Source organism: Triticum dicoccoides, chromosome 2B, assembly GCF_002162155.2.
Source record: "Triticum dicoccoides isolate Atlit2015 ecotype Zavitan chromosome 2B, WEW_v2.0, whole genome shotgun sequence".
NCBI classification, from domain to species: Eukaryota; Viridiplantae; Streptophyta; class Magnoliopsida; order Poales; family Poaceae; genus Triticum; species Triticum dicoccoides.
This window is the reverse complement of record NC_041383.1, coordinates 689208570-689222870: the sequence shown is the minus strand read 5'-3', so window position 1 is coordinate 689222870 and position 14301 is coordinate 689208570.

Sequence of the window (14301 nt, the reverse complement as noted above, 5' to 3'; positions counted from 1 at the left end):
GCAACAATTCTTGTTTCAGTTGTGGGCAAACCGGACATTATGCCAAACAGTGTCCCAAGAACAATAGGACGAATTCTATATTCAGGCCACAAGTCCATTGTATGGAGGCATGCCCAAACCAGCACAATATCACGGGATACGTTCATCACATCTTCGCCGATGAAGCCCAAGAGAACCCCGAAGTAATCATTGGTATGTTCTCTGTTAATAACATACCTGCAGTGATTTTATTTGACTCTGGGGCTTCCCACTCTTTTATTTCTTGGAGTTTTGTTGCCCACAACAAATTTCCTTGTCCGCTTTTGGGTAAGAATATGCTGGTACAAACCCCGGGATCTCTAATCAGAAGCAATCTAGTCTGCCGCAATCTGGAAGTCAATGTCAACGGAGTCTGTTTTCCAACTTCCTTGATACTTATTGAGTCTGATAAGTTGGATGTTATCTTGGGTATGAATTGGCTGACTCAGTATCAAGTATGCATAAATTGTGCAACCCGAGAAGTCACTTTGACCAGCCAAGAAGGGCAGACTACAAAATTCTATGCTCGCAGAAGCATACCCTCAAAGGAAATGGTCTTCACAGCAGTGGCTGAATTGGAATTAATTCCTGTGGTCAGTGAGTTTCCTAATGTATTTCCAGAAGAACTGCCAGGCATGCCACCTGATCGAGAGCTTGAGTTTGCAATAGATCTTGTGCCCGGGACCACACCAATACACAAGAAGTATTACCGAATGCCTTCATCAGAATTAGTGGAGCTAAAGAAACAGCTTGATGAAATGCTCCAGAAAGGATATATCCGTCTCAGCTCTTCACCATGGGGATCACCTGCTATCTTCGTGGACAAGAAAGATGGCAGCCTTCGCATGTGTGTGGATTACCATCAGCTGAATGACGTCACAACCAAAAACAAATATCCACTGCCAAGAATTGATGACCTATTTGATCAGCTCAATGGGGCCAAGGTATTCTCCAAGATTGATTTACGGACTGGATACTATCAGCTCAAGATTAAAAAGGAGGATATTCCTAAGACCGCATTCACCACTCGATACGATCTTTATGAATATACAGTTATGTCTTTTGGTCTCACCAACGCCCCTGCCTTCTTCATGCATATGATGAACAAGGTATTCATGGATTTCCTCGATAAGTTCGTGGTAGTATTCATCGATGATATACTTATTTACTCAAGAAGTGAAGAAGAGCATAAAGAACACCTCCGAGCAGTGTTACAACGACTCCGTAAACATCAGTTATATGCCAAGTTCAGTAAATGTGAGTTCTGGCTCAAGCAAGTTAGATTTCTTGGACATGTGCTATCCGCCGAAGGTATAGCCGTGGACCCGAGCAAAGTAAAGGATATACTCGATTGGTTGCCACTCACAACTGTATCTCAGATCCAGAGTTTTCTTGGATTAGCCGGATATTATCGTCGTTTCATTGAAGGGTTCTCCAAGATTGCTAAACCCATGACAGAGCTTCTCAAAAAGAATAAGAAGTTCGAATGGACTGGGGACTGTGAGAAAAGTTTCACTGAGTTAAAGAAACGGCTGACAACTGCACCGGTATTGACTCTTCCAGATATCTACCGCAGTTTTGATGTGTCTTGCCATGCTTCCAGGCAAGGACTGGGATGCATACTTATGCAAGACGGCAAGGTAGTAGCTTATGCCTCACGACAGTTACGACCCCACGAGGGAAATTATCCTACTCATGATTTGGAGTTGGTCGCAGTGGTTCATGCTTTAAAAATTTGGAGACACTATCTCATCAGAAAGAGGTGCCAAATTTTTACAGATCACAAGAGTCTCAAGTATATATTTACTAAGCCAGATTTAAATATCCGTCAACGAAGATGGCTTGAGTTAGTCAAGGATTATGACCTTGGAATAAATTACCACCCTGGTAAGGCCAACGTGGTTGCGGATGCACTCAATTGAAAGCCCGTCAACCTAAATGTCATATTGGAATCCTTTCCTCCTGAACTTGAAGAAGAGATTGCTCAGCTCAACCTGGTCATAGTTGAGGCTGGCCTTGCTAATATTTTGGAAGTTACCCCCACACTTGAGGAAGAGATCCGCAAGGCCCAGCTAGACAACACCGATCTGCAGAAACGTGCCAAGCATATGGTAGCAAGTCAGACTTCCGATTTCTCGAAGGATCAGTTCGGTACCCTCCGATTCTAGGGAAGGATCTGTGTGCCAAATCAAGCGGATTTAAAGCAGAAGATCCTGTCAGAAGCCCACGAATCCTCGTATTCAATTCACCCTGGAGGTACGAAAATGTATGAAGACCTTCGAAAAATATTCTGGTGGGATGGAATGAAGAAAGACATTGCCTATTTCGTGGCCTGTTGCGACATATGCAACAAAGTGAAGGCAGAGCATCAGAAACTAGCCGGACTTCTCCAACCACTGCCAGTGTCACAATGGAAATGGGATGATGTCTGTATGGATTTCATCACAGAACTACCTAAGACTCGATGGGGCAATGATGCAATCTGGGTCATAGTGGATACATTAACCAAGGTAGCCCACTTTACCCCGATCAGAACCACATATCGAGCAGATGAGCTTGCACAACTGTATGTATCCATAATAGTCAGTCTGCATGGAGTACCCCAAACCATCACTTCTAACCGAGGTTCACTTTTTACCTCCGCTTTTTGGTCCCGTCTCCATCAAGCCTTGGGGACATCATTGAAATACAGTACCGCTTATCATCCTCAGACTGATGGACAGATAGAGCGAATAAATCAAATACTCGAAGATATGTTGCGAGCCTGTGCTTTGGCCCAAGGACCAAAATGGGAAGATTGTTTGCCCTATGCTGAGTTCTCTTACAACAATAGCTTCCAGACCAGTTTAAAGATGTCACCGTATGAAGCTTTGTATGGCCGTAAGTGCCGCACTCCTCTAAATTGGCCTCAAACCGGAGATAGCCATATTTTTGGAACAGATCTCATGTTGGAAGCCGATAAGCAAGTCAAGGAAATTAGAGACAGATTGTAGTTGGCCAAATCTCGACAGAAGAGTTATTATGATGCAAAGCACCGACAGATCACTTTTGAACCCGGAGAACATGTATACCTTCGAGTCACACCTATGAAAGGAGTCAAGAGATTTCAAACTCGTGGAAAATTGGCACCCAGATTTATTGGTCCATTTCTCGTTATGTCACAAGTGGGTACTGTTGCATATCAGTTGGAGCTACCCCCTGAATTGTCTGACGTGCACAGCGTGTTTCATGTTTCATAGTTATGGCGATGCATATCGCCGCCTGAGAAAAAGACTGATATGACAGAAATAGAGCTGGCAAAGGATTTAACCTACGAAGAGAGGCCAGTTAAAATTTTGGATCAAATGGAAAGAGTCACCCGCAGTAAAGCGAGGAAGTTTTACAAAGTCCAATGGAAGCATCACACAGAGTCAGAATCCACATGGGAATCAGAAGAATTTCTAAGGGCACATTATCTAGAATGGTTTTCCCAAGCAACCAAATCTCAAGGACGAGATTCACTCTAAGTGGGGGAGGTTTGTGACAGCCTGGTTTTTGCCCCCTCTTCTTTGCCTGATTTCCAGTTAGTTTGAATTTGAGTTTGGAGTTTTTGAATCTTTCTTTTGGACTTAACCACTTGGGTACCCTTTGACTTTCACCCAAGTGCTTCATCTCCCTGTCAAACCATCACTCCATCTCTGGATCATCCCAAAAATATCATTTGGAATTTTTTTCTTTAATGAAAAATATTCATTTTCCCCTCCAAAACCCTAGCTAGCCCTTTGTGCTCCAAAGCAACCCTAATTTTTCTTGCCCATAAAATCCTGAGAAAAATCCCAATTATTCTTTGAACCCTAGGGAACCTTTCTGAGCAAAAATATTTCATCACTTTTTGGAATATTTTGGCTACAGAAAATATTTTCATTTCTGGACAGAAATCGTAGTTTCTACACCTACTACCATTTTACTAGCTCCATTGCAGCTGGTTTTTCTTGTGCATTTTCACCTTAGTAAGTGTTGGCTAGCCTCCAAAGCCCAACCCTCAACTCCCAGTGGTTTGACCACAGTAAACCTCCAAAGTTACTGTCCAGAAACTTACCTGGAGTGTAAACTCATTTCTACTGCACCTGGAACCCAACCCAATCTTGGTAACACTCAAAACTACCACGGACTACACGCCAGACATGAAGTTTGCGCTTAGGTGACCTGATGTCATAGTTCACGCGGTGACCGCATTCGTCCAGGCGTGCTGGCATGCAAAACACGCGCTCTGAGTGCCGCCAAGCACTCTGTTGCGCGCGTGCTCGCTGCCCAGCCTGCCCGAGCGTGCCAAACCGCATCACCATCATCGTCTCCACTCACTTAACTCCGCCCTGGCACTCGCCGACGCCCGAGCTCGCCGCAGCGGGCATGGGCACGGTCCAGCCAACGCCATAGTGCGTGGTGCACTGTGCTCGTCGTCTTCCTCTCGCTCCTGTGCTCGTCTGCGCTAGCCAACAGTCCCCGCGTGAGCTACGTCTTCTTCCCCCTCTCTCTAACGCTGTTCGTCACCGGGCGTCGCAGACAGGTGTCCTCCGGCGGAGCCCAAACCCCACTCGCCGCTCGCCTATAAATATGGCCATCCCCAGCCTCCTCGAGCACCCACATCCACTCCCACACACTCCACAAGCTAGTAGATAGCCGTAGCCTGGCCGGGCAGGCCGTGGGCCGCCGTCCCCAAGCGCGAGCTCGCCGATGATCCCCTAGGGTCGTCCCGGCATCTCTAGGCCCTCCTAGGCTGGGGCAACCCTTCCAGGGCCTCCGCCACTCTCCGCTGGTGGCGTTCCGCCCGGTTGGAGCCCCTGGAGTCGCCCTAGTCGTCGTCGTCTTCGTCTCCGGCGATCGCTGCCCTTTGCCTCCGCTGGAGAGGCTGTTTCCGGCGTCGTCCGACCACCCCTAGCCATCCTACGGGTACGGGCAGGTGCGCCTTCGTCTTCTCTCTCCATCCCCCCCTCTCGTTTTGGCCCAAGAGCCCTTGCCACCGGCGTGCGCTCCGGCGAAGCCCCGCCGCTCCCTGTTTCCCCCTCGCCCTCCGCCTCACCTGACTAGTGGGGCCCGCTAGTCAGCCACTCTGTACGCGTGTGAAGCGGTACGAGTGGTGGCGCCCTGGACTTTTACGCCTTCGACGTCACCCCCCCAGTCTGTTTAATTTTAATTCAAATTTCATTTAAATCCAGAGAGCTTCAAACAGCCACAACTTTTTATCTATAAGTCCAAATGCATTGATTCTTTTTGCATTGTGTTCTTTGTCCAAAAATCTAGCAGCTCAAAAGGGATGGGATTTTCCCCTGCTGTCTAGATTTTCTGGTGAATTTTAGAAGGTTTCTTGATGTTTTCTTTTTTTGTTTTTAATTATTTTCAGAAGAGCATGCTTGTCTTGAGGATCACCAGGAGGCTTGTGAACCTCATCTGCACTAAGGCAAGCCACAACAACATTTTCATAGTGCCACTACAATATTTATGATTTTCTACTTGAACAAATGATTATCCATGCATGTAAATTATTAATATGTTAATTATATTCTGTTAGATGCTTGTTAAAGTAATTATGCTTGATTTACAGTAAGCTTGAAGTAACCTTAGTTGGTAAACTAACAATGATTTAGTCATTGTGTGGTGAAAGATAATATGGTTATGGAAATAAATAATTAGTGAGATTATCTTCTTGCGTGAGTAAAAATGATAAATTTGCTAGAAAAGATTCTGGTTGAAGTAAGGCTTGATCTTAATCAGAGGAGTATCATGAGTTGTTGATTACTCAGTGTGAGCGTACTTGACGCAGTTAGTTTCATTAATATGTGATGCATATGTTGGTGATGCATGTCATGGCATTATGACGCCGATTATTTTCATTTTAAGTTGAACCTGTTAATAACTCAACTTGAATATGTTGTTGACCGGGTCATGGTGCCGCTGGATCGAGTCTTTCCCAGTGCAACCACATTTGCCAGTATGGGACAACCTTTATTTGTTTCATTGTCATGCCTCTGGTCGGTGCTGATGACCCACAAGTGTAGGGGATCTATCGTAGTCCTTTTGATAAGTAAGAGTGTCGAACCCAACGAGGACCAGAAGGAAATGATAAGCGGTTTTCAGTAAGGTTTTCTCTGCAAGCACTGAAATTGTAGGTAATAGACAGTTTTGTGATAAGATAAATAGTAACGAGCAACAAGTAAATAAAGAAAATAAAGTGCAGCAAGGTGGCCCAATCCTTTATGTAGCATAGGATAAGCCTGGACAATTTCTAATAATGAGAAAGGAGCTCCCGAGGACACATTGGGAATTATCGTCAAGCTAGTTTTCATCACGCTCAAATGATTCGCGTTCGGTACTTTGATAATTTGATATGTGGGTGGACCGGTACTTGGGTACTGCCCTAACTAGGACAAGCATCACACTTATGATTAACCCCTATTGCAAGCATCCGCAACTACAAAAGAAGTATTAAGGTGAACCTAACCACAGAATTAAACATATGGATCCATATCAACCCCTAACGAAGCAGCGCATAAACTAGGGTTTAAGCTTCTGTCACTCTAGCAACCCATCATCTACTTATTACTTCCCCATGCCTTCCTCTAGGCCCAAATAATGGTGAAGTGTCATGTAGTCGACTTTCACATAACACCACTAGAGGAAAAGACAACATGCATCTCATCAAAATATCGAACGAATACCAAATTCACATGACTACTAATAGCAAGACTTCAGCATGTCCTCAGGAACAAACGTAACTACTCACAAAGCATATTCATGTTCATAATTAGAGGAGTAATAATATGCATAAAGGATATGAACATATGATCTTCCACCAAGTAAACCAATTAGTATCAACTACAAAGAGTAATCAACACTACTAGCAACCCACAGGTACCAATTTGTGGTTTTGATACAAGATTGGATACAAGAGATGAACTAGGGTTTTGAGAGGAGATGGTGCTGGTGAAGATGTTGATGGAGATTGACCCCCTCCCGATGAGAGGATCGTTGGTGATGACGTTGGTGATGATTTCCCCCTCCCGGAGGGAAGTTTCCCCGGCAGAACAGCTCCGTCAGAGCCCTAGATTGATTCCGCCAAGGTTCCGCCTAGTGGCGGCGGAGTTTCGTCCCGTAAGCTTGTCCATGATTTTTTCCAGGGTAAAAGTGATAATATAGCAGAAGATGGACGCCGGAGGCCCACCAGGGGGCCCAGGAGATAGGGGCGCGCCCTATAGGGGGGGCGCCCCCTGTCTCCTGGACAGGGTGTGGGCCCCTGGACTATTTCTTTCGCTCAGAAATTCTTATTAATTCCAAAAGGTTGTTTCATGGAGTTTCAGGACTTTTGGAGCTGTGCAGAATAGGTTTCCAATGTTTGCTCCTTTTCCAGCCAGAATTCCAGCTGCCGGCATCCCCCCTCTTCATGGTAAACCTTGTAAAATAAGAGAGAATAGCCATAAGTATTGTGATATAATGTGTAATAACAACCCATAATGCAATAAATATTGATATAAAAGCATGATGCAAAATGGACGTATCAACTCCCCCAAGCTTAGACCTCGCTTGTCCTCAAGCGGAAGCCGAAATCAAAAAATATGTCCGCATGTTTAGAGATAGAGGTGTTGATAAAAATAAAATACGGACATGAGGGCATCATGATCATTCTAATAACAGCAACATATATAGATTTTGTCATATGATTTCCTATGCTCAAGTAACAAGCAATTCACAGTGTCAAGTATGGTTCAAAAACTTCATTGGGAACTAACAAACTATAATCTCAGTCATTGAAGCAATTGCAATTTATCGTAACATCAGAAAGAGTCAATAATAGAGCTTTTCAGCAAGCTCACATACTCAACTATCTCGTAGTCTCCTACAATTGCTAACACTCACGCAGTACTTGTGGTTATAGAGTTTCAGCCGGACACTGAGAAAGATAGGGGCTTATTGTGTTGCCTCCCAACGTATTCACCTTTAGGTGATGTCAACAATAATAGCCCATGCTAACTTACATCCAATTGGATATATATATATATATATCATGATCTTTCAAACACGAGGAGCTTGCCAAAGGATAAAAAAAGGGGGAAAGGTGAGGATCACCTTGACTCAAGCATAAAGTAAAAACATAAAGTAAAAGATAGGCCCTTCGCAGAGGGAAGCAGAGGTTGTCATGCGCATTTAGGGTTGATGCATAAAATCTTAATGCAAAAGAACGTCACTTTATATTGCCCCTTGTATGTGGGCCTTTATTATGTAGTCTGTCGCTTTTATTACTTCCACAACAAGTTCATACAAAGCTTATTTTCTCTGCACTAATAAGTCATACATATTTAGAGAGCAATGTTTATTGCTTGCACCGATGAAAACTTACTTGAAGGATCTTACTCAATCCATAGGTAGGTATGGTGGACTCTCATGGCAAAACTGGGTTTAAGGATATTTGGAAGCACAAGTAATACTTCTACTTGGTGCGAGGAATTTGGCTAGCATGAGGGGGAAAGGCAAGCTCAACATGTTTGGAAGGTCAATGACAATATACTTTAACTGAGACGTCGGAAAACATAAACCATTACGTTGTCTTCCTTGTCCAACATCAACTCTTTTAGCATGTCATACGTAATGAGTGCTTCACAATCATAAAAGGTGTCCAAGATAATATATTTATATGTGAACCCCTCTTTCCTTATCACTCCCTATTAATTGCAACGATGGCCAAGGCTACGTTCATCAACTCTCAACAATTTTTATGCCTCATACTTTCTATGTGTGAAGTTATCACTATCCATAAGATCAATATGAACTCTTTTATTCTTTCTATTTCCTCAAGATCATAGCACATAGAAAAGCCCTTGACTCAACACTAAACTTTATTATAGATAGCACACGGACTCAACTACATAAAGAGATCACAATGCAAAACTCAAACTACTTAAAATCAAAACTACAAACTACTAAATCAAGACACTACTAAAAGGATCGAACTAAATAAAGCGGTAAAGATAGGAGTGTGATGGTGAAACGATACCGGGGCACCTCCCCCAAGCTTGGCAGTTGCCAAGGGGAGTGCCCATACCCATGTGATTATGTCCTCGGAGGTGGTTAAGTAGGAGTTGTTGATGATGTAGGCTTGTCGTTCGTCTTCCAAGGCATAGGCTCTCCATCATAAAAGGATGATCGAGTCCCCGGGATCCTTAAGTCTGTACCCAAACTCATTCGCTTGAATCTATATTCATACTTACATTTCTGGTTTTGCAGATCATAGATCTAGGCTTGGAGGTGCTCGATTTTCTCTTGAAGCTTGAAGATGGTCTCCCCAATGACTTTAGCATCTAGCTTGTGGTTGTTGGTGAACTCCATGATCATCATCTGGTTGGCGTTGAGTCCATGCTCCACCATCCCTTGACACTTGAAAACTTCCTGCTCCACGGCTTCGAGCTTTGTTTCCATGCTCCCGGTACGCCTTGGTCCCTCCACATCGCGGATGTGCAGCACCCCCTCACGCATCTCAATGGTTTGAGGGTGTTGCAATACCTCCACGAGATAGGGGTTGATAACCTCTCAAAAAACTTGTCCTTGGGAGCGCTTGGAGACGCCATGATGCTCTAGATCTGAAACAGAAACAGCTCGAAACGAAAACAGAGGATATTTGCATGATACAGTGGTCAAAACTTTCGGGAGTATATATAATGAATTTTTACCGACCAAAATACGTAACATACAAGAAAACGGAGTACGGGGGCACACGAGGTGCCCACAAGACAGGGGGCACGCCCTACAGGGGGGGCGCCCTCCACTCTCGTGGGAGCCTCGTGTCCCTTTCGGACTACTTCTTTCTTCCTAAAATTCTTAAATAATCCAAAACTGATAAAAATTGCCATTGGAGAGTCGATTTACCACATACCTATGCCTTTTCGGGGTCTGGAACATTCTGGAAAGTGTCCCTTATGTATTCCTCAGGGGTTACGGTTTCAATAATATTAGTTTCAACATTGATAGGATTACCTGAAATATAGTGTTTAATTCTTTGATCGTTTACCACCCTCAGATTCGTGCCTTCGAAGTTGTTGATTTTTATAGCACCAGAATGGTAGACCTCCTCGATAATGTAGGGACCTTCCCATTTTGAGAGAAGTTTTCCTGCAAAAAATCTTAAACAACAGTTGAATAATAACACATAATCTCCTACGTTAAACTCACGCTTTTGTATCCTCTTATCATGCCAGCGTTGACTTTTTCTTTGAAAAGCTTGGCATTCTCAAAAGCTTGGGTTCTCCATTCATCAAGTGAGCTAATATCAAATAACCTCTTCTGACCGGCAAGTTTGAAGTCATAATTGAGCTCTTTGATAGCCCAATATGCCTTGTGTTCAAGTTCAAGAGGTAAATGACACGCTTTTCCATAAACCATCTTATAAGGAGACATACCCATAGGATTTTTGTATGCAGTTCTATAGGCCCATAATGCATCATCAAGTTTTTTGGACCAATTCTTTCTAGATCTATTCACAGTCTTTTGCAAAATTAATTTGAGCTCTCTATTGCTCAACTCTACTTGACCACTAGACTGCGGATGATAAGGAGATGCTATTCTATGATTGACATCATACTTAGCAAGCATCTTACGGAAAGCACCATGAATAAAATGTGAACCACCATCAGTCATAAGATATCTAGGGACTCCAAACCTCGGAAAAATAACTTCTTTAAGCATTTTAATAGAAGTGTTATGACCAGCACTACTAGTTGGAATAGCTTCTACCCACTTAGTAACGTAATCAACAGCAATTAAGATATGTGTATAACCATTAGAGGCAGGAAAAGGTCCCATATAATCAAAGCCCCAAACATCAAACGGTTCAATAACAAGAAAGTAATTCATAGGAATTTCTTAACGTTTACTAATGTTACCTATTCTTTGACATTCATCACAGGATAAGACAAACTTACGAGCATCTTTGAAAAGAGTAGGGCAATAAAAACCAGATTGTAGTACCTTGTGTGCAGTTCTATCTCCAGCGTGGTGTCCTCCATAAGATTCAGAGTGACACTTACGTAGAATCTATTCCTGTTCATGCTCAAGCACACAATGTTTAATAACACCATCTACTCCTTCTTTATAAAGGTGTGGATCATCCCAGAAGTAATGTCTTAAATCATAAAAGAACCTTTTCTTTTGCTGGTATGTGAAACTAGGTGGTATAAATTTAGCAACAATGTAATTAGCATAATCAGCATACCAAGGAGCAGTACGAGAAGCATTGACGACCGCTAGTTCACCAGGAAAGCTATCATTAATAGGCAGTGGGTCATCAAGAACATTCTCTAACCTAGACAAGTTATCTACAATGGGGTTCTCAACTCCTTTTCTATCAATAATATGCAAGTCAGATTCTTGGAGCAAGAGAACCCATCTAATGAGTCTAGGCTTAGCATCTTTCTTTTCCATAAGATATTTAATAGCAGCATGATCAGTGTGAATAGTAACTTTGGAATCAACAATATAAGGTCTAAACTTATCACATGCAAACACAACTGCTAAGAACTCTTTTTCAGTAGTAGCATAATTTCTCTGGGCAGTATCAAGAGCTTACTAGCATACTAGATAACATTCAATTTCTTATCAACTCTTTGCCCAAGAAAACCACCTACAGCATAATCACTAGCATCACACATAATTTCAAAAGGTAAATTCCAATCAAGTGGCTGAACAATAGGTGCAGTGATCAAAGCTTTCTTAAGTGTTTCAAAAGCTTCTACACAATCATCATCAAAGACAAAAGGGATATCTTTCCGCAATAAATTAGTCAGAGGCCTAGAGATTTTAGAAAAGTCCTTAATGAACCTCTTATAAAAACTGGCATGACCAAGGAAACTTCTTATACCTTTTATGTCCTTGGGACATGGCATCTTTTCAATAGCATCAACTTTGGCTTTATCAACTTCAATACCTCTCTCGGAGATCTTGTGCCCCAAGACAATGCCTTCATTAACCATAAAGTGACACTTTTCCCAATTCAGGACGAGACTAGTGTCTTCGCATCTCTGCAAAACTCGATCAAGGTTGCTCAAACAATCATCAAAGGAGGACCCATAGATGGAGAAGTCATCCTTGAATACCTCACAAATCTTTTCATAAAAATCAGAGAATATAGCCATCGTGCATCTTTGAAAGGTAGCAGGTGCATTACATAAACCAAAAGGCATACGTCTATAAGCAAAAGTACCAAAAGGGCAAGTAAAAGTAGTTTTAGATTGATCCTTCTATAAAGGATTTCACCAAGTTATACATAGCAAATTAACGAAACAGTTTCACGAGAAAATCCATATGGTTCACGAAGCAAATATGCAAGTTTTTAGTTCAATGACACAGCAGCAACTTCAGTCCTTCCTTCCTCTCTTAGACGTTTGGTCCTCGTTATCCTTGGATTGCTTCTCGGTCGCCGTCTTCTTGCGGGTGGTAGGACGTGCTTTCTGAAACGGGGATGGACTCTTCCAATCCTTCTTCGGCACATTCCTCTTCTCACGCTGGGTTGGCTTAGTTGCTGGAGGTCCGTCGTCATCATCGTACTCCTCCTCCTCCTCATCGTCCTCTTCGTCTTCCTCACCATGTTCTTCTTCTGCGCCCTCTTCTTCATTTTCCTCTTCATCATCATCGTCCTCGCTCTCCTCCTCGTCATCTTGAATGCCCTAGACGACGAGGCTGCATGGCTGATACGTCTCCGTCGTATCTATAATTTTTGATTGTTCCATGCCAATATTCTACAACTTTCATATACTTTTGGCAACTTTTTATATTATTTTTGGGACTAACATATTGATCCAGTGCCTAGTGCCAGTTCCTGTCTGTTGCATGTTTTATGTTTCATAGAAAACCAATATCAAACGGAATCCAAATGGGATAAAGGCGGATGGAGAATTATTTTGGAATATTTGGGATTTTCTGGAGGAAGAATCAAAGCGAAACAGTGTCCGAGGTGGCCACGAGATAGGGGGCGCGCCCTGGGCTCTCGTGGGCCACCCGTAAGGCGGTTGATGCTCTACTTTTGCCGTAAGAAAGCTAATTTTACGAGAAAAAATCTAGGCGAAAGATTCACCTCAATCGGAGTTACGGATCTCCAGATATAAAGGAAACGGTGAAGGGGCAGAAACAGAGAACGCAGAAACAGAGAGATAGATCCAATCTCGGAGGGGCTCTCGCCCCTCCCAAGCCATGGGAGTCAAGGACCAGAGGGGAAACCCTTCTCCCATCTAGGGAGGAGGTCAAGGAAGAAGAAGAAGAAGGGGCCCCCTCTCCCCCTTGCTTCTGGTGGCGCTGGAGCGCTGCCGGGGGCCATCATCATCACCGCGATCTTCACCAACACCACCGTCATTCTCGGAGTAATGGGCCACGGGTAGGCTAACCCAAGCCCCAGAACCTTTCAAGACATTGGGATAAGTAGCACCGCTTATGCTGAGTCCCAGGGACGACTCCAGGTTCTGCCGAGTCCCAGGGACGACTCCAAGATGTGCCAAGTCCCAGACGGCGACTCCAAGATGTGCCGAGTCCCAGACGGTGACTCCAAGATATGGCGAGTCCCAGACGGCGACTCCAAGATAAGTCAACTCATGGCCGGCGACTTCCAGAGAGGCCGGCTATGGAGAGTCGGCCCGCAACTCCACCCTCGTCTCGAAGGGCGAGGCGGGGTACGGCCACGGCGTGGCTGTCCCCCCTGCTTACAAGGGGCCGACATGGCTACAGTAAGCCGTATCGATGAAGATCTCCGACGAGGCGCGGCACTGTTGCCATGCCTGCCCTAACCTCAGCCACAGTAGGCGGCGCACTGTGCCCACGACTCCTGCCTGTATGGCCCAAAGACGCGGGGCCGCCTGTCAGTGGGTAGACAGAAGACGGCACGAGCGCCCTGAAGGCGGACCCGTGGGAGTCGCCCCCCTAGAGTCGGCCGACCCCTCCCACGGGCCCCGCACGCCATTAACCAGACGAGATGGGGAATGGCGACAGTGAACGCACGCCAGACGGCGACGCTGTTGCCATGACCACATGACCAAGCCAGTGTCATCAGGAGTACCGCTACAGTATCAGGCCTGTCCGCGGGGCCCGCCAGCCGGCGGGCCCCAGTAGTTGGCAGAGAGGATGACGGCCTGAGAGACAGACGGCTGGGACCCGCGCCCAGCCAGATTACCATTGTACCCCTGGGGGGTAGGCCTATATAAACCCCCAGGAAGCCCATGCAAAGGGTTCGGACCCAGATAGAGATAGACCTTAGAGCATAGGAAGGAGAGAGCT